Below are 21557 nucleotides of genomic sequence, written 5' to 3' on the forward strand. Positions count from 1 at the left end.
TATCGCTCAAATTGATACTAATTTAGGGAAAATACTGATCAGACTTGGAAAATAGTCGTAATTAGTGCTTTTAGTGTCAGTAAATGAGACTGAATTTGATGAAGGGCTGCAGTCAGAGTGAGGTGTTGTACAGATTAAAGCTGATTACTGACTCGTGTCTCTGGGGTCTGCTTTGATGTTCATTAAACCCAGAAATCAGTATTCAGACTGGAGGAGATTGGGCGCTGTTGTCAAGGCGACTTTTTGGTAGCGTGTTTTTTTTATCCACTTACCTGCTGACTGTGAGCTCAGACTATGTCGTGGTGTATATACAGTGTCTACAGTAGGGTAAACAGCTGATGCTTTTGGGTTTAGTCACATTCATTGGCCAGAAATCCCTAAAGATCATACACCATGCATACAGGTTCAATACATGCATACACAGCTCTGGAAAAAAATTAAGAGACCACCCAAAAATAATGGGTTTCTTTGATTTGATCAAATTGAAAACCTCTGGAATATAATCAAGAGGAAGATGGATGATCACAAGCCATCAAACCAAGCTGAACTGCTAAATGCAATTTGGAAGAAAGACAAATGTTTTCAAGCATGTGCAATGCAAACTTCCAGTCATCTCAGCACGGAGTTGTAGAGGCACTGTGGTCATTACTAAGATGAATGTTTTGTTGTCATGCGTCACATGTCCATGATTGTCTAGTGTCACGGTATAGGGTGCCATTTCCTATGATGCTAGATCACCTACAGTCTTCATTACGGGCAATATGAATCCCAACATTATGTTAATATGGTTCTGCAACCAGCAATGGTTCTCTACCTGCAACCACTGGACTGTGCCATATTCCATCAGGACAATGCTTGTCCACATATTGCTCCCTTCTTAAGAGCTTGCCCTGAATACGTAGATTATATGCCAGGGGTCTGTGGACCACAAAAAAAACAATTCTGTTTTGGAAAATGAAGTGTAATGGGATGGAGTGCTACAGACTAGTAGCTCTCCAGCCCAGAGGGTTGTTGAACTCAATTGCAGAACAGTTCATCTCAAAGCAGGTAAACCCAAGAAAAAAGGGAATAAATAAAGAAACACACACTCTGTCACATGTAGCGCAACAGAGAGACAGAGAAGCATTTTATTTTTATTTTATTATTATCACGGACCAGATATTTCATTCTTGCGGGCCACATCTGCCTATTGCCAACCTCTGATATATGCCATGGTCTGCCTCATTACTAGACCTATCCCTGATTAAAAATATGTGGGATGCTATTGGATGTGCTATGAGTGCTCCACCCCTACTGCAAAATCTGCAGGAACTACATGAAAATTTAAGTTGCATGGGATGGATTATCGCAGGATACCATTAGGAACCTCTACAATTCCATATAGAGCCTATTTTGTGGTAAACATGTGCTCAATAAATATAACCAATTATTTCTGGCAAACTTTATCTTCCTCAAACATCAAAATTCATAATTTTCTTGTAGATTCAACTTTACTTACTTTAGATGGTATTTTATAGATATATGGATAGATGGATGGATGGGTAATGCAAAAAGATAGATGGTGTGTGTTTGAGGATATTTAAGATGGAGCAATTTTGAATAAATATGAAACTTTCCTAATTTGAATTTGTCTTATGCTTCTTTTAATTCATTTTCATTTTTTGATGAGATCCAACGAAAAAAAAAAAAAAACATTCTTTTACATTTAGCTGATCAAACAGACTCTTTGTTCTGTGTGGAAATGAGGAGATGCTAAATCATTTCTGCCAAAACATTTCATCATTTCTGTTCCTCCTAGCGGATACGTAGCTGTGTTGTTTATTGGCTGATGAGAGACACCACAAAAACAACAGTTAAAAACAAACAAACACCTCAAACTGCACAGCACACACCTCCTATCACAGCCCTGCAGTCACTGGTAAATGTGTTGTAGATCCTGGAGTGGGCCATATGGGGAGCAGCACACACCATCTCACCCAACATTCAGCATCATACACACTCGCTATAACACACTGCATTCAGCACAGCAGGATTTCATACTCCACCAGCTCCAACTCTGTGCTGTTCTCAGCAGAGTCAGCTTCACGACTTGTAGCTGTTTCATATCATCACTGAGCTCTCTTATATTCAGTTTAGAAAGCTAAGTTCAACTATATAATACCTTTAGCTTGACCTATAGAAAGGATCCAAAAATACTTGGAACGAAATTTTGGACGTAGTAAGTATTTAAGTTCTGTATTTTTTTGCACTATACAGTGCACGTAAAATCCTTTAATTTTTCCAAAAATTGTCAGTGTGCCTTATAATCTGACGTGCCTTATTTATACATTTTTCTATTCAGTTTGTAAGGAACAGTAAAGCCACTCAGCTAAAGTGCAGCTTATAAAGGAGTTTCAGTTTAGTTCTCCAGCACCGAGATTCGAGACTGGAGCGGTATTAGCATTAGCTGCTAAGCGTTATCTCTTTTAGTGTTCAGAGGTGAGTATTATCAGCCTGTAGTCCGCATTATTACCGCATTGTAACAAGCTACGTGTTTCAAGCTACGCTAGCTAATATCTCCCTTTTTTTTTACCAGAACACTCAGGGTTTCTCTGTGTATTGCTATTGGGCGGCATTAGCTGCAGCTGCTAATCATGGCTAACCTTAGTGGAGCCCTGTGATGTATTTTTGTATACTTAGTGACAATAAAATATTATTTGTGTGATTACACAAGTTGGAGTTGTTAAGATTTTCACTAATAAAACAAAACAAACAAAAAAAAAACACAGAGAGAATAGTTTCCTAGAGATCACGTTTTTTTGTTTGTTTTTTTCAGGTCCATATGAGCTTTACATTCACAATATTAGCATGATGTTACTAAATTATTGAATGTGACAAATATTGGACGTGCTGAAAGAGCTTCCCAGCCAACATGCTCATGTAAGGCTCACAATTATAAAGCATAGACTAGGTGGGTTTCAGGTGGGCATGGTTTTAAGTGGATTTGTACTTTTTGTGATTTTACTGGGACCCAGTTGGACTTCACAAATGGGCCTTTATCTAGATCTACTGTGTGGTGTACATGCCAGACTGGGCTCATATTTAACCCCTCCTGGTCCCATCACTGACCCTGATGGGGTCCATGACTGACGTTCACATGTGGGGCCAACATGGAACCAGCTCCCACATGTGCATGTTATATGTGTTGTGTTCACTTAAACTGAAAACATCTTTCTTCTGCAAAAGTTTTGAACGAATAACAGAAAACATGCACGTTGCTCATAGACTTACTACAATTTCCCTTCAGAAATGGCACATTATTGCTGTTGTTAAATGAATCACTGCTGTAGAATTCCTCACAACTGATGGACATCTGTGTCTGATAAGAGCAGAAAAACCACTGCGGGAAATGGCTTCAGGCACTGCAATAGGCTGTTCAGCCCAGTGGATGCTAAAGTTTAAGGTCAGCCATTCTGAAATACTTCTGCTTCCCCGTAAAGCCAATTTAAGATAAGTGCTGCCCACTGAAGCTGCTGTCATTTAAAAGGCTAAACAACAGGGCTGTGGGAGCAGATTTCATTATTGCTCTCAGGAAACTATTTTCACTTCATAGTTTGGAACACATTTGCTCTGATTGATCTGTTTACTCTGTTGTCTTTATCGGTGGACTTCCCACTCACAGTATCTTGTACTTCTAGTCACTGGCCACTTTATTGGAAACACCCCCAGTAAATGTTCCCTCAATTGGCACTCTATTAGAAATAACTATATTTTATTCCACTCACCAGCCACTTAAAAAAAATCTAATTTAGTGCTTTCACTCACTGGCCACTTTATTAGAAACACCTACTACCTTGTGCTTTCACTCACTGGCCACTTTATTAGAAACACCTACTACCTTGTGCTTCTACTCACTGGTCACTTTATTAGAAACACCTACTACCTTGTGCTTTCACTCACTGGCCACTTTATTAGAAACACCTATTGCCTAGTGCTTCCACTCACTGGCCACTTTATTAGAAACATCTACTACTACCTTGTGCTTCCACTCACTGGCCACTTTATTAGAAACATCTACTACTACCTTGTGCTTCTACTCACTGGCCACTTTATTAGAAACATCTACTACTACCTTGTGCTTCCACTCACTGGCCACTTTATTAGAAACATCTACTACTACCTTGTGCTTCCACTCACTGGCCACTTTATTAGAAACACCTACTACTACCTTGTGTTTCCACTTGCTGGCCACTTTATTAGAAACACCTACTACCTTGTGCTTCCACTCACTGGCCACTTTATTAGAAACACCTACTACTATATTGTGCTTCCACTCACTGGCCACTTTATTAGAAACACCTACTACTATCTTGTGCTTCCACTCACTGGCCACTTTATTAGAAACACTTACTAGTGTTTCCACTCACTGGCCACTTTATTAGAAACACCTACTAATACCTTGTGCTTCTACTCACTGGCCACTTTATTAGAAACACCTACTACTACCTTGTGCTTCTACTCACTGGCCACTTTATTAGAAACACCTTTTACTACTACCTTGTGCTTTCACTCACTGGCCACTTTATTAGAAACACCTACTACTACTGCCATGTGCTTTCACTCACTGGCCGCTTTATTAGAAACACCTGCTACTACCTTGTGCTTCTACTCACTGGCCACTTTATTGGAAACACTCACTACTACTGCCATGTGCTTTCAATCACTGGCCGCTTTATTAGAAACACCTGCTACTACCTTGTGCTTCCACTCACTGGCCACTTTATTAGAAACACCTATTGCCTTGTGCTTCCACCCACTCAAACTACAAAGCTGTTTTTTTTACAATAAGATCAATACATACTTATGTGAGGATGTGTGTATCTGCTTGTGTGTGTGTGTGTGAGTGTGTACGTGCTAGTGTGTGTGTGTGTGTGTGTGTGTGTGTATCTGTGTGTGTGTGTGTGTGCTAGTGTGTGTGTGCTAGTGTGTGTGTGCTAGTGTGTATGTGCTAGTGTGTGTGTGCTAGTGTGTATGTGCTAGTGTGCATGTGCTAGTGTGTATGTGCTAGTGTGTGTGTGCTAGTGTGTATGTGCTAGTGTGCATGTGCTAGTGTGTGAGCTACCCTTCATGTATCTCCAGTTAAACTGGTTGGATTCAGCTTTAAACTCCAGGCTAAAGCATCGCTGCGCACTGGCTGGGCAATGTTGTTGTCTCATGGGTGTGTGTTGCCTCTAATAGCATCGTAAAGCGTGATTTATGAGCACACACACACTCGAGCAGCACATCCCCAAGACTCAGGAACTACAATTTTCCCAGCATGGGCGAATTGGTGAACTCGGTGGTGTCAGTTGCTTAATTGTCTTTCTTTGGGACGATGGGAGCTATTACTGGTGATGGATAGCGAAGTGCTTTCAAGGGCACCTGACCGCTGGAGGAGGTTTAGGGTTCATCTCTGGCCTGGAGCAAAGCAGATGTTTACCATTCATTCCTGTCTGACCCCTCGCCCTTACCCGAGGTGATTTATTTCACCAAATCAAAGCCATAAAGGCGACTTAGGAATCACAATGTGAACAAACCTGTCACAGAACCTCCAGGACCGCCATGCTTGCATCTGGGATGGGCACTTCAGTCAGATTTGATATTTAAATTTGTTAGGCATTATTAGGTTAAAAAAAGGATAGGACACTTAAAGATCTCCAGAGAACCTGAATCAGTGTTCTCTTTCTATTTAGGTTAATCTTTCTCTTGTGTCTTCCTGTCTCTCCTTTTTCTTCAGTGGATGTCCTCACAGAGGAATAGCCGTCGGAGACCAGGGTGGCAATGGCTACCCCTAAATCTGGTTCCCAAATTTAACTGGGTAACTGGGTGAATAAAACCCAGAAGTCAAAAAACTGCACCTGCTCATCTGGGACAAAATCACAAAACATAGCAGTCAGACATACACCAGCAGCACAAAGAAAAAGTAGGGTTATACACTTTATTTTACATACACTCCTTTTCAAGGCTGTAATAGACAGCTGATATAGTGATTTTTTTGTCTCAATGTGGCTCAGATCAGATTTTTCTTGTGGCTGTGTGAATGTGCCAAATCTGATTTATATAAGATATGAAAGTGACTAAAACAAATCGGATTTGGCACGTTCACATTGTCATGAAAAAATCTGATCTGAGCCACATTGAGCAAAAAAAATCTGATTTAAGTCACTTCAGCTTGGTAATGTGAACAAAGGCTTTTTATACACGGTCCTAAATCGGATATATATCCAATCCACCGGACCTGCAACATGAATGTAAATGGTCAAATCAGAATTCATGCGTCTTTTTGTTTTTACACATGCACTACGTGCTTCTCTCTCTTACTCACACATCTTTTGGTGCAGGTGTGCAGGTATAGCTGCAAAAACAGCAAAAGCAAACCACCTGGCCTTTTTTTTGCCTCCTCAACCTGAACATGTACTTCAGACCAGCTGTTCTCTCCACTCCACCAAAAGATGCTCCACACATGAGCTGCTAACACATCCATTTCTCTTTATAAAGCCACGAGTCATTAGCAACACCCGCTAACCATACTAGCTCTTTAATCTAATCTAACTGCTCTGCATACATAACTACTTCTCAAATTACATAAGTTAAATTAAACATAATTTATATATTACGGACATTTGGGATCGCTTAAGCTGATTTATTCAAACTAACCCAAAAATAGATAGTTAAGATACACACTCAGTTCAATTAAGTAAGATCAACTTTTTGCCATAGTTTTAGTTAAGGTCAATTGATTCAACTAAGTTATACTGAATGAGTAATCTCAGTAGTGTGACTTATATTTGGTTAGTGCAATCTTTCAAAAGGGCATGGGCAACTCATCCAGAAGGTCACAAAAGAGCTCAGAACAACATTTAAATAACTATAGGTCCCACTTGCCTGAGTTGCCTCAGTTAAGGTCAGTGTTAATGAATAACAGTAAGAACGAGACTGGTATCCATGGGAGAATTCTATTGATAGTGCGCCTTATAATGTAACATGTAACTGCACAGTTATTAGAGACATTAAAGTGGGACCAAACTAAAGTTGAAACTGAAACGTATGCTAATAGTTTTACATAACTGGCCATTCTCTCTCCTTCTCCCTTATTAATGCAATGTTAGTCATAACAGTTGGAACAGAGCAGTTAACACAAATGAATGTGCATTGAACACACAGTTTCTCATTATTTTAAGAAGAGTAGTAAATTGCCATTAGCAGTGTGTGTTTTGCTGTATGATGAACAGCAGTGAATGCATTAGAATCTGTGTTCTGCTTTATAGTGTTTTCACACAGAGTGGAGAATCTGATAACTTTTATTTTCGGTCACTCAGCAGCATCTATTAGCATACCATCCAGTGTGTAGTAACACGAGGCTCGCAGTGCTGTCTGATTCACAGATACATGCTAATAGCAAGCCTTGGATCTGTCATCAAAAGGTCACAGTTCCAGTCCCCACTGATGCTACAGCGTAGCTGAGAGTCCCAGAGAGCATACGTATGCTCCCAGCTTACCATGCATGCACTGTATACAGTTAACCAACTCCTGCATCGTAAAATCTAACTGCTCTACATACATAACTACTTCTATAGTTACATAAGTTAACTCAAATATTATGGACATTTGGGGTCGCTTAAGCTGATTAAGTCAAACTAAAACAAAATAGTTTGATAGATAGTTAAGATCCAGATCAGATTTTTGGCACACATTTAGTCAAGGTAAACTGATACAATGGAGTTATACTAAATAAGTAATCTCAGTACTATGCCTAATATTTGGTTAATGCAATCTCAATGACGTAGCCACCTTTCCCCATGGCTCCTAGGACCATCTATTTGCATTCTCAATGTGTTTTTCTACACTTTTATTTACCATCAGTGTGTAATCATCACCCCAGGGGCTACATTTTCCTATTAAGCAAGAAGTGGCTGGCCAACCCAAAATTATTCCAAGAGGGCATGGACAACTCATCTAGAAGGTCACAAAAGAACCCAGAACAACATTTAAAGAACTGCAGGTCTCAATTGACTCAGTTAAGTTTAGTGTTAATTATATAATAATAAGAAAGTTCTGGTCAAAAATGGTATGTGTAGGAGAGTTCCAAGTCAAAAAAACACTGCTGACCAAAAAGAACATAACAGCCTCTCTCACATTTGCCAAAAAAACATCTTGATGATCTTCGGGATCTTCTGGAACTTCGGGTAAATATTCTTTAGGTTGACGTGACAAATGTGGACCTTTTTGAAGGTGTGTATTTACCGTTATATCTGGCATAAAACTCATAGCTCATAATTTCAGAAAAAGAGCATCATACTGAAAGTAAAACATGGTGGTGGTAGTGCGATGGTCTAGGATTGATTTGCTGCTTCGGGGTCTGACCAGAAACTGTAAAAAAGATGTGTCGCTGTTCTGAAATCTTCCGCCATTTTGTCAGTAGAGTAGAGACCAGAGGAGGCAGAAAGACTGTGGAGAAACCGCCTGCTCATTTAAATAAACCCGCCCCTGATGACCTGTGGTGGCTTCACTTTTGAGAGATGATGCTCTGTCCAGCTATTCACAGTTTATGGGTCTGACCAACTTGCTGTAATAGATGAAACCAGGAATTCTGCTGTTTACCAGACAATCCTAAAGGAGAATCTTCGGCCATCTGTTCATGACCTCAAACCCAGGTGTATTTGGGTTTTGCTGCAGGACAATGATCCAGAGCACACAAACACACATCTTATTGGCCTACAAAAACAAAATTTGACTGCTGTTGACTGATTGAAATTGTGTATCACTGTGCTGAATCCAGTTTTCAGTCCTGGATTATGTTCTTGCTGGAAGTTAAGGTAACAGTTAATGTAATTGATTGGCCACTTAGTGTCACACATACTAAGAATGAACAAAGTTCAGGACTGGATACTGGATTTAAAGTCCAGACCGTTGTTCGAGTAATGTCAACTCAAATAGAATAAGTGCAATTCACTTAATTTACTAAAAAAAGATTAGGGAATTGGTTTCCTCAAAGCATTTGAGTTTACTTAACTCCTGAGGTTTTCCAGTGTCAAAAGGCTCACCCCTCTTTAATGTTTTCTCTGTTTACTGACTCCCAGAGCTTTAGCAATGAATTTAAAACCTGTAAAATCTATACTTAAATCTATTTAGATATATTGCTTCATGTGCTGATTTTTGTATCTTCAAGGCTACTGAACACTACTAGACATGTTCTATTTATGTAATGTTTAGATTCAGGCCCAGCAGTTATCATGTCTACATGTTGCTTGAGAAGCGGAACATTTGCATTTTTTATAAAAATTTGGTTAAACTGTTGATTTAGTACCTAAAGATAGAAATGAAATGATTATTTAATAGCTGCATTTTGAGTTGACTCATGTTGTCATAGCAACATGGGAATGAGCATCATGTCCCTTAGCTCTTGCCATGTCCAATGGAAGTTTGAAACACTGCACTGATCTGTGGGATATGAGTGTGGGGTCTCCTGCATTGAGTGTGGATGTGATTCCTCAAATCTAGAATTACACAGTGAATTATAATGCCTTCTAATACGTATTTCTGGTACACATGGGACAGTGTGGATGGAGAAATGTTAAATACTGCCACACACACTCCAAACTTGCTCAAACTCCTGTAACTCACATTACATTGCCATTAGCATGCTGGCCAATGTTCACCCTCACTCACAAGATAATACCTCACAACTTACAGAGATGTGGGCATTCCCAAGCCATCCCCTGAGGTGAAGCTTCAAATGACACCATGCTATCCCCAATTTCATTGAATTTCATCTTATATTTAAATATCAATGCTAGGAAACATCATTGTAGACTAACTGCCTTTACTGACGTCCCCCTAAAATATCACTTTTTAAGGGTGTTAAGAAATGAGGCAAAGCTAACATTAGCTGCTTAATCCATCCGAATTCACAGTCCACCTTAAAAGGTGTAGCAGTAACCATAAGTTTTGGCACCTGCACAGTTAGAACAGAATTATACTGCAGACCTATTTAAGAAGGAACAGGAAATTGGAATGGATGTCAGTTTAAATGAGAGCAGGTATTTTGTTCTGTCAGCAATGCTCTTCTAACTCTAATTCTGTTATCGACCACCTTATTAAAACCCAGAATTTACCACAATGCCATGATAACTTATTAGCTACCTACTCTGGCTGAAAGCTTTCAGAGAGTACTGAGGCTAGCTGCAGTAAAGGTTAGACCACACAGTCAATATAGTAGAGTTTGTCATTTTGTAGATGCTCATTAGACTGATTACTATGTACTGTATGAACTGTATATGAGTTCATAATAGACTCATAGTTTGCTTTGACTTCCGTAAATGTTATGTTTGTGTTCAAAGTTTTGTTCCACCTTAAATGTTACAATGCTCTAGAACATAGGTCGGCAATAGGCGGCCCGCGGGCCAGATGCGGCCCGCAAGCAAGAAACATCTGGCCCGTGAGGTTGAACTATAATGGAAAAAAAAATCGGACTGTCCGTCTCAAAAATGCTTTTTATTTAGAAACTTAATTTTCCAAAACAGAAAAATTTATTAAAGATTTTTTGATAGAGCCACGGGCTGTTAGATAACTGCTAGCTTCTTTATTCTGTTATTTTTTTTTTTATTCGTTTGGTTTTTTTTTATTTAACAAACAGGTATATCATTAATAGCGCCCCCAATGGTCAGTCCACAGATTTCACCCACATCAGCCCACTTGAATGTCTGCTTGTCATTTTAAGAGCGCCCTCCCGCCACCGCCCGCCTGCTCTAGAACATAGAAGTTGGAAACAATTTTACTGCACTAATTTTGAAAAAATGCAACACACTAGGTGAATATTACCTACAAAGGAACTTTATAATGTAATAATAAAATAAAGCTTTTCCCCTTTTCTTCAAATGTTGATATGTGATGTCTTGATGTCTTATTTTTTTCACTTATATTTAATTTAGAGATCAACATGATCAAATAGCATTAAACAAAAATGAGACATGATATATTTCTGAGATTAAGGGAGTCAAAATTAAAAACCTGGTTTTAGACACAAATAAGATCTGGGAAGATCTATCGGCAGCCCGTCAAACCTAGGTATCAAACCCACAACATTGTCATCAATGGCCCATAGAGCCACCACTGCCCTAAAGGTAGACACATCATTATTGATAGAACCCGGTGAAGTGATAAGTCATTAGGGTCATAAATTACATTTACATTTAAGGCACTTATCTGATGCTCTTATCCACACTGATATTCCTATTACAGAAGTGAGCCAATGTAGTGTTAGGAGTGTTGCCCGATGACTCTTATTGGTGTAGCACTGCATTCAGTCACCCAGACCTGGAATTGAACCCCAGTCTCCCATCTAGTAACTCATTGGCAGGTGGTGGTGTTATCCACTGCACCACACCAACCACATTACGGCATAATGATACGTGTGATCGGTATATATGGATGCAGTTATTTTAACCCAAATTCTCCTAAGAGTAGTTTATACTCTATATTTTACTGCAACTATTTACTTGTGGTCAAATCTCTGTACAATGAGACATTATGAACCCCACCATCGCCCCAATCCTCCATCCAGTCCACCACTGTTCCACACACATGTGAGTGAGTGTAATGTTTCTTGTAGAGGATTCATTTCTCCTAACACTTGTGATAACACGTTTCAGCCCTGGGATGAATCCAACCCATTTCAGCCCTGTGTTTGGATGGGAAAACTGGACGAAGAGCCAAAGTACATACACCTCTTCTACGTCCTCATTATAGAAGACCATAATGCGGTTCTAATGCAGTGAGCCATGTGTCTGGATGTCTGCTGGCTTTCACTACAGTGGAAGGCTTTGCAGAAAAGGTGCTGCTGCTTCCACACCAGACAGAGTGATTAAAATTCTGTTAATGCCGTAATGGATTTCCATACAGCCTGAAAAAAGGGGTGTTTCATTCATCCAGCCGTCCTGAAAGCAGCAGTCTATTAATTCTGACGGCTCCAGGACGGCTCCCTCTCTGCCCTCGTCCTATTTCCGCTCTGTTCGTTTGGAGTTGCCTCCGCTTTGCTCTGTTCTTAATGGAACTGAACGGCCCAGATGGAAACTTGGGTTCTCTTTTGGGGGGAGAACAGTGGAGCAGCCAGACCGATCCTAAATGGATTCTGGCTTCTTTCCAACCTCTCAGAAGTTTTTCAGGACAGCATTGGAGTGTAAAATTGATTTCCTACGTCTTTCACTTTTGGCTGCACTGATTATGAAACACAAAATAACATATGAACAAAAAAAAAGTTTTAGTTTGTGATTCTCTCTTCTGGTATTCTCTCTTTTATGGTATTAATGTTTCTGACTGCTGCATTATGATGTATTTTAACTAAATTAAACAGTCAAACATTTGATTTCCAAACCACAGTACCAATTAAAAGTTGGAACAACCTTGAGTTTGCAGTTTTGTTCATTATTTTAAAATGTTCTGCATTGTAGAGATCAATACTAATCTACAATCAAACAGTACGAGAGCAAAAAAACAGAAAAAAAGTGCAGAAAAAAATAACACATGGAATACTTTACTAAAGAAACATTTGTTAAACAGACCAAATGTTTTATTTTTTAGATTCAGAACTTGTCAAGAGTTAATTGATTTTCTTGCACTCTTAAAGTGTTTGAGAGCATCAGTTGTAAAGTTGTAAAGTAAGTAATATAATACAGGAAATTGACAAATCCTGCACCTAACAGCTGGGGTTATGCATAGGGCTCAGCCAGGATCTACTACTCACTCAACTAACAATAATAGCAAAACCACCACAATCTGATACTGGCTCGACAAGAATCCAGAAGCACAGCCTAACACTATGTTCATGGTCCATTGCCTCAACTGCCAAGTAACAGACCTACCAAAAAATAACCTATGAACACACAGAATCCCTCCTTAATCTAAGCTCACTTCCTTTAACTATGGCAACAACACACTTACCTAAGCACAATCACACACAATAAATCACATTATAAGTTGCGTGAGCAGAACACAGCAACCACTACCATCTGATACTGGCTCGACAAGAATCCAGAAGCATAGCGAACTATGTTCATGGTCCGTGCCTCAACTGCCAAGTACTCAGACGTCTACAAAAACTCATGAGACAAATTATTACAAGAGCAGGACCACACCAATCCCCTTCATCCAAACTCTAACACAAACTTCAGTGCAAGAGGTAGAGTTGGTAAACAGTGAATAGCTCTATTTGAATAAGGTTCTAATCCATATTATAGCAAAGAGCTACTCAATTAATTAAAGAAAGAAATGCTTGAAGGTCAGTCAAAAAAAAGAATTTAAAAGTGTCCTCAAGCGCACACAAGTCACAATGACCATCAAAAGTGTTATGATGAAACTGGCACTCACCAGGACCGCCCAGCAAAAATGGCCAATTGTTATCTCTGTTTCACAGGGCAAGTTCATCACAGTTTCCAGCCTCAGATGATAGTAAATAGCTTCATAGATAAGAGTCACCTGAATGCTTCACAGAGTATTTTGGTGTGTGCAAACTTTTGACTGGTACTGTATATTTATTGTATATTTATGCCACACAGGTTGCTGAGGTAGGAAATAGTGTGTCTGTTCCTATGTTGTGATTGACAGCAGTTCACTTTAGTATGTAGTAGCATGACAGCATTAGCCAGCACTAGTCTGGATCACTTTACCTATCTCAAATACTCACTGCTTTGACAACCCAGCTGCAATCAGACAGCTCAGTATAAATGCGAGATCTTAAATTGTGAAATGACTTTAAATGTTCTTTAATCTCCTCAAGTGGTTGTGATAAATTGTCTACCAAAGGGTAGTTTTTTTTTTGCATGATGTATTTGCCTGCAGTAGTGCTCCATACCTGCCAAACTCTGGTGTGTGAAAATGTGTGTGTGGACTGAGGAATTGGCAGTGGACAGGATCGGAGACTAAAACACAAACAGATTTCTGTTCTGTAACGGACAATTCCAAGAAGAACACACTGGTTGAAGTATATTTTTTTTTCCCAAAAGTATTCATACCCATTCATACACCCTTTTTCACATTTTGTCACCTTACAACCACAAATTTAAACGTATTTTATTGAGATTTTAAGTGTAGCACATAAAAGTGAAGTGAAAAGAAGAATCTGATTCAAAATTTTTATTTCAAAATAAAGTTACGTACAAAAGTATTTAACCCGCCTATATCAATACTTAGTAGAGCCAACATTCGCTCCAATTACAGTCTTTTGGGGTATGTCTCCGCCAGCTTTGTGCATCTATTTTTCTGATTTTATTATTTTAATTGATTAAAAAAAAAACTACAATTATATAATAACTAATCATTTTAGTTTCACGTCACAAAAAAATTGTCTTTATTTTTTAATATGCAGTTTCCACTTCCCAACTCTTTATCAAACTACTCTATCAAACTAAACTGTGCCTAGCAATATACGAATAGTGAAATAAATGAATAATGCGTGTCAGGTTGTGAGCCCTGATGACTGTATAGATGAATATGAGACACATCACACACAGGGGTTACAGATGAGGAGAGTAAAGGATTCTCCTCCACTCACAGGAAAAAAAAAAGTGTTCAAGTTTAGATTAAAGGAAAGAGTTTTGTCATTTTCAATTCCCCCGGCACGCCGTGCTCCATTCCGGATCAATCGGCACTGATTTCTCTTAAAACTCTCATTAAGGAATTAATTGGAGCTGCTGGACTTCTGAGATGAGATGGGATGAGCACTGTCCTGCCCAATTGATTTTCTTCACTTGCAGAAGATCGGCCCTGGGGACCCTCTTTCGCTCAATACAGCCGCATGTTTGGAGATGAATGGCATGGAAAAATGATGAAGGGAGGTATAATTGTCTCGTTTTGCCTGAAAAGACAGTGCGGCTCTTCAGTGCAGCTGTTTGTGTCTTTGCCATGGCGTAATTGAGGCTGTTCCAGTAGCTGTGAAAGGTGTGGGCTACGATGTGGAACGTAGCAGACTGTGCAGACTCTGCTCGGTGACAAGTTTGTCCACATTGCAGTTCCTGGGTTGTCATTAATGTGTTGATTTACATAATGTGTCAGTCAAAAGTTTGGACACACCTTCTTATTCAATGGTTTTTTTATTATAATTTTTTCCTACATTGTAAATTAATACTGAAAGCCATTCCAGGTGATTCTACCTCATAAAGCTGATTGAGAAAATCCAGCCAAGATGTGCATCTAAGTAAGAAAATATAAAAACAACACCCAACACCAAAGCCTGTATATTTGCTAATGTAACGCTACAGACGAGAGTCAGGCGCTCAAGGTAAAAACAAAACGAAGCACATATTTTTTACAGGGCACATAAACAAAAAAACATAGTAAAACAAAAGGCGTCAGTCAAAATGTAACGCGGGAACCAGACGGGAGGCGGACGTAAATGCGGGTAAGACAGACTTTAATAAATAACAAATAAACAAATAAACAAACAGGGGAATAACGAATATATATATATATATATATATATGTATATATATATATATACATAAACAAACAGGGAAAACAAACAAAGAGCTAAACTAGACAGATAAGTACAAACCAAGGTAAGGGAATATGTACAAAGGATAAATACATGAATATATACAAATAAACAAAGAAACAAACAGGCAAGAAACGTGACTAGAAATATACAAGAAATACATAGAGCGTAACGAAACTATAGTAAACGTGGCGAGACAAACGACAGAGGAAGGTGCAAAGACCGACCGCAAACGTAGATTAACCGGTAATATATATATACTAAACAAGAAACAATGAACACCTGGGGAGACAGGTAACGAGGGGCGGAGCTACAAATTAGACACACATGTGGAAAAGTACTGAGACGGGAGACACAGGCGAGCACAGGTCACGTGGGGAATGCACACAGAGACACGAGACGAGGCCAAAACGTGACACAAAACCAGAAAGAGAAGAAACATCTAATCACCGAATCACAAACCAAAAACGAAACCATAAGCCAGAAGCAGTGCTAAAAAAAAAGGGAAATCACAAATACAAACAAAGCAGAAGGACTAGGCAGAATCGTAGTCAAAAGAGCCAAAAATGGGTCATACACAGAAAATCCAAAGAAAAGTAAAGTAAACACTTAGTATAGCATAGCTGATAAAGAGGGAAAATATTTCGCAACAAACACGAGAAACGGACAGGTTTACATAAATGGATAAATTACCATCACAATTACAATCTAAAACTCTGGTGACATCGAACGTGGGAGTGAGAGGATTGGTTGTGTCCAGACATGTGACATTGGCAGATGCATGCTGGGGTTGTAGTTCCGGCCCGTTTTTTTTCCATAGACAGGAATGGAAGAGATGTTTTGTGATGTTTGTGTTTTGGACTACAGAGTCTGCAGCAGGTGTGACAGCTCAATTCAATGTCTCCACCAAAAAAACAAAAAGTTGGACTCATCAATGAAGATGTTTCTACTTTTGTCTTGGTAGAAATTACCAATAATTGTGTGTGCGGAGGCCCACACAATAAAAAAATCAGCACATTTGTTTTCATACGTCATAAATCACATGTCCAGAGTCTCAGGCATTCTTTACAGACATGTTAACAGCTCAACATTACATTAAAAAGGTCCTGCAACCAGTGGCCCTACCTTTTTCCAACAGGACTATGCTCATCCTCATACTGTTGCCTTCTCAAGAGCTTATCTTGAAGACTCTTAAAGACACTATGCCTATTCTATATGATGAAAATGTATGGGATGTTATTGGACCGGTTAGTAATGGTTCAAAATCTGCAGAAAATATAGATTAGTTCTACAGAACATTTCTGTTTTATTTTTACTAATTCAAGAGTTCTTTATTCTCATACATCTCTATTATAAACATGGTTATTTAGTGAACCATCACTCAAAGGACATTCTGAAGCCCCTTCATTCTTAATGGTCTAGGTTATGGTGTTCTTCAGGCTGAGCCTGAAGAGGAGTAAAGTATAGTATACTGTTGTTGCTCATTGTACCTTAATTGTGGTCACAGCTGTGCTGAGCACCAATAGCTCTGGAAGCCAGAGGAAAATGCAATTAGTTTTTCACAGTGGTCTGCTAACAGGAGAGGTGCTGGGACATATAGCCTATATTACACTTCCCACACACACAACACACACACACACAACACACACACACACAGTATTCCTGTAGCAGCAGTCCGGCTCATTGATTGAGACAGACTGAGGCAGGCTGACAGAACAGAGCTGAAATAGAAAGTGAAATGGGGACAGCAGATAAATTGCAGTTCTGAGACAGTTTAACAGGGGATTGATTGTCAGAGCAGTGTTTATATTCCTGCCCATCGCACTAAATTCCCCACTGTAGAGCAATATCGATGCCTTTCATTTAACACACCGAGAGAGATGGAGGGATCAGTGCAGTTGAGGATGGCTTAAAACCTTAAACACCCAGCGAAAGAGAAAAGCGCAGCAACCCTCAGCACACAATTTAAACCAGACAGGCTCTTTAACCTGGACTTGGAACTCTCACTGACAATATTGCAAAAGGTGTTCATTTTTCCAGTTTTTCCAGTTGCTAAAAAACAATTTTGTAAACTAGGCTGTTTTTTATCAAAATTCTCACTTATCTCCATTTTTGTCTATTTTTAGTTTACTACATAATTTGAACAGACAAACTGTCCCTTACCCTGTGCCAAAATGTCTTGATGAACGGACCAATAGAAACTCTTCAAAATGACCTGAAATAAACTCTTTTTACATTGACTTCCATTGAAAGTTTACAAGGTTTTTTTCTCTCTCCTGTAAAGTTGTAAAGTTTTGGAGATAAGTGTTTTTCATTGGACAGCGACGATATATATTGCACAATGAAGCACTGCAGTTAAAAACTACATACAGAATTATGTAAAAGTTCTGCACCAAACATTTTATTAATATTACCAGATTTTGCTCTAATCAACTACACACTGCTGGGCATGATGAAATACAGTCTTTTGTAGGCTTTGCTATTATAATAAAATCATACAAACAGTAGAATTTTTTTCAGATTGCTCACATGCATAAAAATATTTGCAAATTTTATACACACACACACACACACACACACACACACGCTGCTGTAATTTTAAGATTTTTTACCAAACAAGTCAGTGCAACATATTTACAGAAATATTTACAGTCTAAGGGCTATGGAAGTAAAACAGTGTCACCAGATTTTGAATTTTAAAAGCACTTGAATTTTTAGCACTGAATTATTTTACATTGAATTATCGCATGTGATTTTTTTTTGCGTCTGAATTAAACACTTAAATTTTTCAGTATATCATTTTCACTTATTTTATTTTAATGTAAAAAAAATCAAAAGCAAAAATTCAAGTTTAAAAAATTCAATTAAAATAAAGTCAGGTTGCTCAAATTCGACCTGTCAAATTCAACTGCTAAAATACAACGCTCAAAATTCGCTGTCAACATCCGGGACACACAGGATGAGCAATTGATTCAGTCTTCAATCGAGCCAACAACCAGCCAATCACATCACGCTCCGAAGATCACGTGACAGGTACCGCCTCACGGCCAGCAGTAGGGCAGAGAACCGCTCAACACGGCTCACAGCCCCCTCCGCTGCTGCTCTCGAGTAGGTGAGTGTAAAACAGCTGAAAACAGGGCATTTACCTCACCACTGTGGCCATGTAATATCACTTAAACGGTGTAGAAATCATCACTTTAACCACGGTTTGCTCTGTGGTTTGTAAACATATTAAATTAAGATAGATATCCAGATATACCTTGTTAAACTAAATAAATAAATAAATAAAGCTCCTCTGTTCATTTCAGAAAGAGCTTCAAACACGAACACTAGATCAATTATTTATAAATACAGCCAGACTGTGTGGAAGATAATTACTACTGTAGAATCTGAGATAGTAACTTAGTTAGCTAAATTATAGCTACCTATCTTGTTAGTTAGCTGTGGGACTGTGTGATTATAGACAAGATACTACCTAGTTAGCGGTTTGTTTAGCAATACCTTATTTACACTTTGCTGCAAAGTATGTTGCTTAGTGTAATGGCCACTGTCTAAATAAATATATTGAGCTATATTACACTTACTGTACCCCTCTCAGGCTGGTCCTCTCATTAAATAAAGGAGATTTATTAGAATTGCTTTTTGTCTCTTTACTAACTAATTTAACAGAGATAATTTAAGATATGACCAGTATTTATTTTATGATATTAATTTTAATGTTTATATTTAATATATATTTTATACATTTGTTAACAATTCAACTCAGGCTTTAACTGAGGATATCAACAGTAAATAATAGTCCTAAAATGCTTGTGTAATTAAGATACAGCATGATTAGTCCTGTTTACTAGTGCATCTCAATAGTGAAAAATATATATTTGTGTTTAATATCGTTCAGTAAACGGTCACATTTAACTTTTTTTATTTTAAGTTTAAACTACATATTCTAGTAAACTGGGTTAAGGTCAGGACAGTAATTCTGGTTTAATGAACTTTTAGCCAGGTACAAATGATTTGGAATATGTCACTTTACATGTAGTGTAATGTATAATTTCTGTTAAATTATGATATTCTCATGATCTTCAGATTTTCTGAGATGCATTAGTAATTGGTTTGTGCCAAAACCAATGCAATAATAATTGCAAAAATGTTTTATATAAATATAAATGAAGTAAATACTGAATCCAAACAACACCAAGTTTAACACAGTCATACTTCTTCTCGTCATTTTCTTAAACAGGATATTTTCTCGCAGAAAAAGAAAGGATAATAAAAGGTAGGTAATGTTCTTAAAATGTTTAATTATATTCATGTATCAAATGCAGTAATTTTTCAAGTTTCTTTTGTATTCCACAGGTTTCCTTTCTCCAAACTTTTAAAGAACAAATAAAGAAATCCAATTTCATGCAGTCTGTGCTGTGTTTATTTGATTTATTTACATGTGCCATGTTCTGTTTTTCTTTAGTTGTTTACATGTGTTCTGTATTTTTTTGTGTGTTTTAGGCAGCCTCCCTATATTCTGGCACATCATATCATGTTCATCTTGTTTGTATAAATAATAAAAGCTGTTGCAAATAATGTGGTTCCTATTCATAATCCAAATAATTCTGCATAAAATCTTCAAGTGGTGACTTCAGAATATGGACAGATCTTTGTATTCTTTGACTTCGTTCTTTTCGTGGTGAACTCTCCATAGCTGCAAGCTGAAACTTCTCCATCTTCTTTTCAACCTTAAATAAAAACATCAGATTCACTTTTAGCGACAGTATTTACAAAATGTGATAATTATTATTAACATAAAACATTTAATAAATATTACTAATAATACTCTCTCATGGGTTGCAATATTTGATTCTCATTTATTAACATGACCTAAATATAAATAAAAATGTATAAAAGACATCACTAATAAATATTGCACTGATTACAAATTAGATAATGTAGGTATATAGTATATAGTAGGTATATAGTAACTGTAATAAATCTCCTTTATTTAATGAGAGGACCAGCCTGAGAGGGGTACAGTAAGTGTAATATAGCTCAATATATTTATTTAGACAGTGGCCATTACACTAAGCAACACACTTTGCAGCAAAGTGTAAATAAGGTATTGCTAAACAAACCGCTAACTAGGTAGTATCTTGTCTATAATCGCACAGTCCCACAGCTAACTAGCAAGATAGGTAGCTATAATTTAGCAAACTAAGTTACTATCTCAGATTCTACAGTAGTAATTATCTTCCACACAGTCTGGCTGTATTTATAAATAATTGATCTAGTGTTCGTGTTTGAAGCTCTTTCTGAAATGAACAGAGGAGCTTTATTTATTTAGTTAGTTTAACAAGGTATATCTGGATATCTATCTTAATTTAATATGTTTACAAACCACAGAGCAAACCGTGGTTAAAGTGATGATTTCTACACCGTTTAAGTGATATTACATGGCCACAGTGGTGAGGTAAATGCCCTGTTTTCAGCTGTTTTACACTCACCTACTCGAGAGCAGCAGCGGAGGGGGCTGTGAGCCGCATTGAGCGGTTCTCTGCCCTACTGCTGGCCGTGAGGCGGTACCTGTCACGTGATCTTCGGAGCGTGATGTGATTGGCTGGTTGTTGGCTCGATTGAAGACTGAATCGACTGCTCGTCCTGTGTGTCCCGGATGTTGACAGCGAATTTTGAGCTTTGTATTTTAGCAGTCGAATTTGACAGGTCGAATTTGAGCAACCTGAATTTATTTTAATTGAATTTTTTAAACTTGAATTTTTGCTTTTGAATTTTTTTACATTAAAATAAAATAAGTGAAAATGATATACTGAAAAATTAAAGTGTTTCATTCAGACGCAAAAAAAATCACATGCGATAATTCAATGTAAAATAATAAATAAATAAATAAATTCAAAATCTGGTGACACTGTTTTACTTCCATAAAAGGGCCCTATCATACACACTTCACAAAGGGACATCTTGATGCTCTTTGCTACCTTACTCCCCGTCAACAGTCTATATTAGTTCGCCCTGCACCCACACCATTAAAATAAAGTTTAGCGGAGTT

At 38.1% G+C, this 21557-nt stretch overlaps 1 long non-coding RNA gene across 1 annotated transcript; it reads right to left on the bottom strand.

Moving 5' to 3' along the window:
* Window positions 1-19786: 19786 nt before the first annotated feature.
* LOC111191924 (uncharacterized) lies at window positions 19787-21133 on the bottom strand. The gene is made up of 2 exons (XR_002649729.2): window positions 20998-21133; window positions 19787-20235 (listed from the first exon to the last, which is right to left on the bottom strand). It is a non-coding gene; the product is annotated as an uncharacterized LOC111191924 (long non-coding RNA).
* Between the last annotated feature and the right edge of the window lie 424 nt (window positions 21134-21557).

The sequence above is a fragment of the Astyanax mexicanus genome, chromosome 1, assembly GCF_023375975.1.
Source record: "Astyanax mexicanus isolate ESR-SI-001 chromosome 1, AstMex3_surface, whole genome shotgun sequence".
Classification (NCBI taxonomy): domain Eukaryota; kingdom Metazoa; phylum Chordata; class Actinopteri; order Characiformes; family Acestrorhamphidae; genus Astyanax; species Astyanax mexicanus.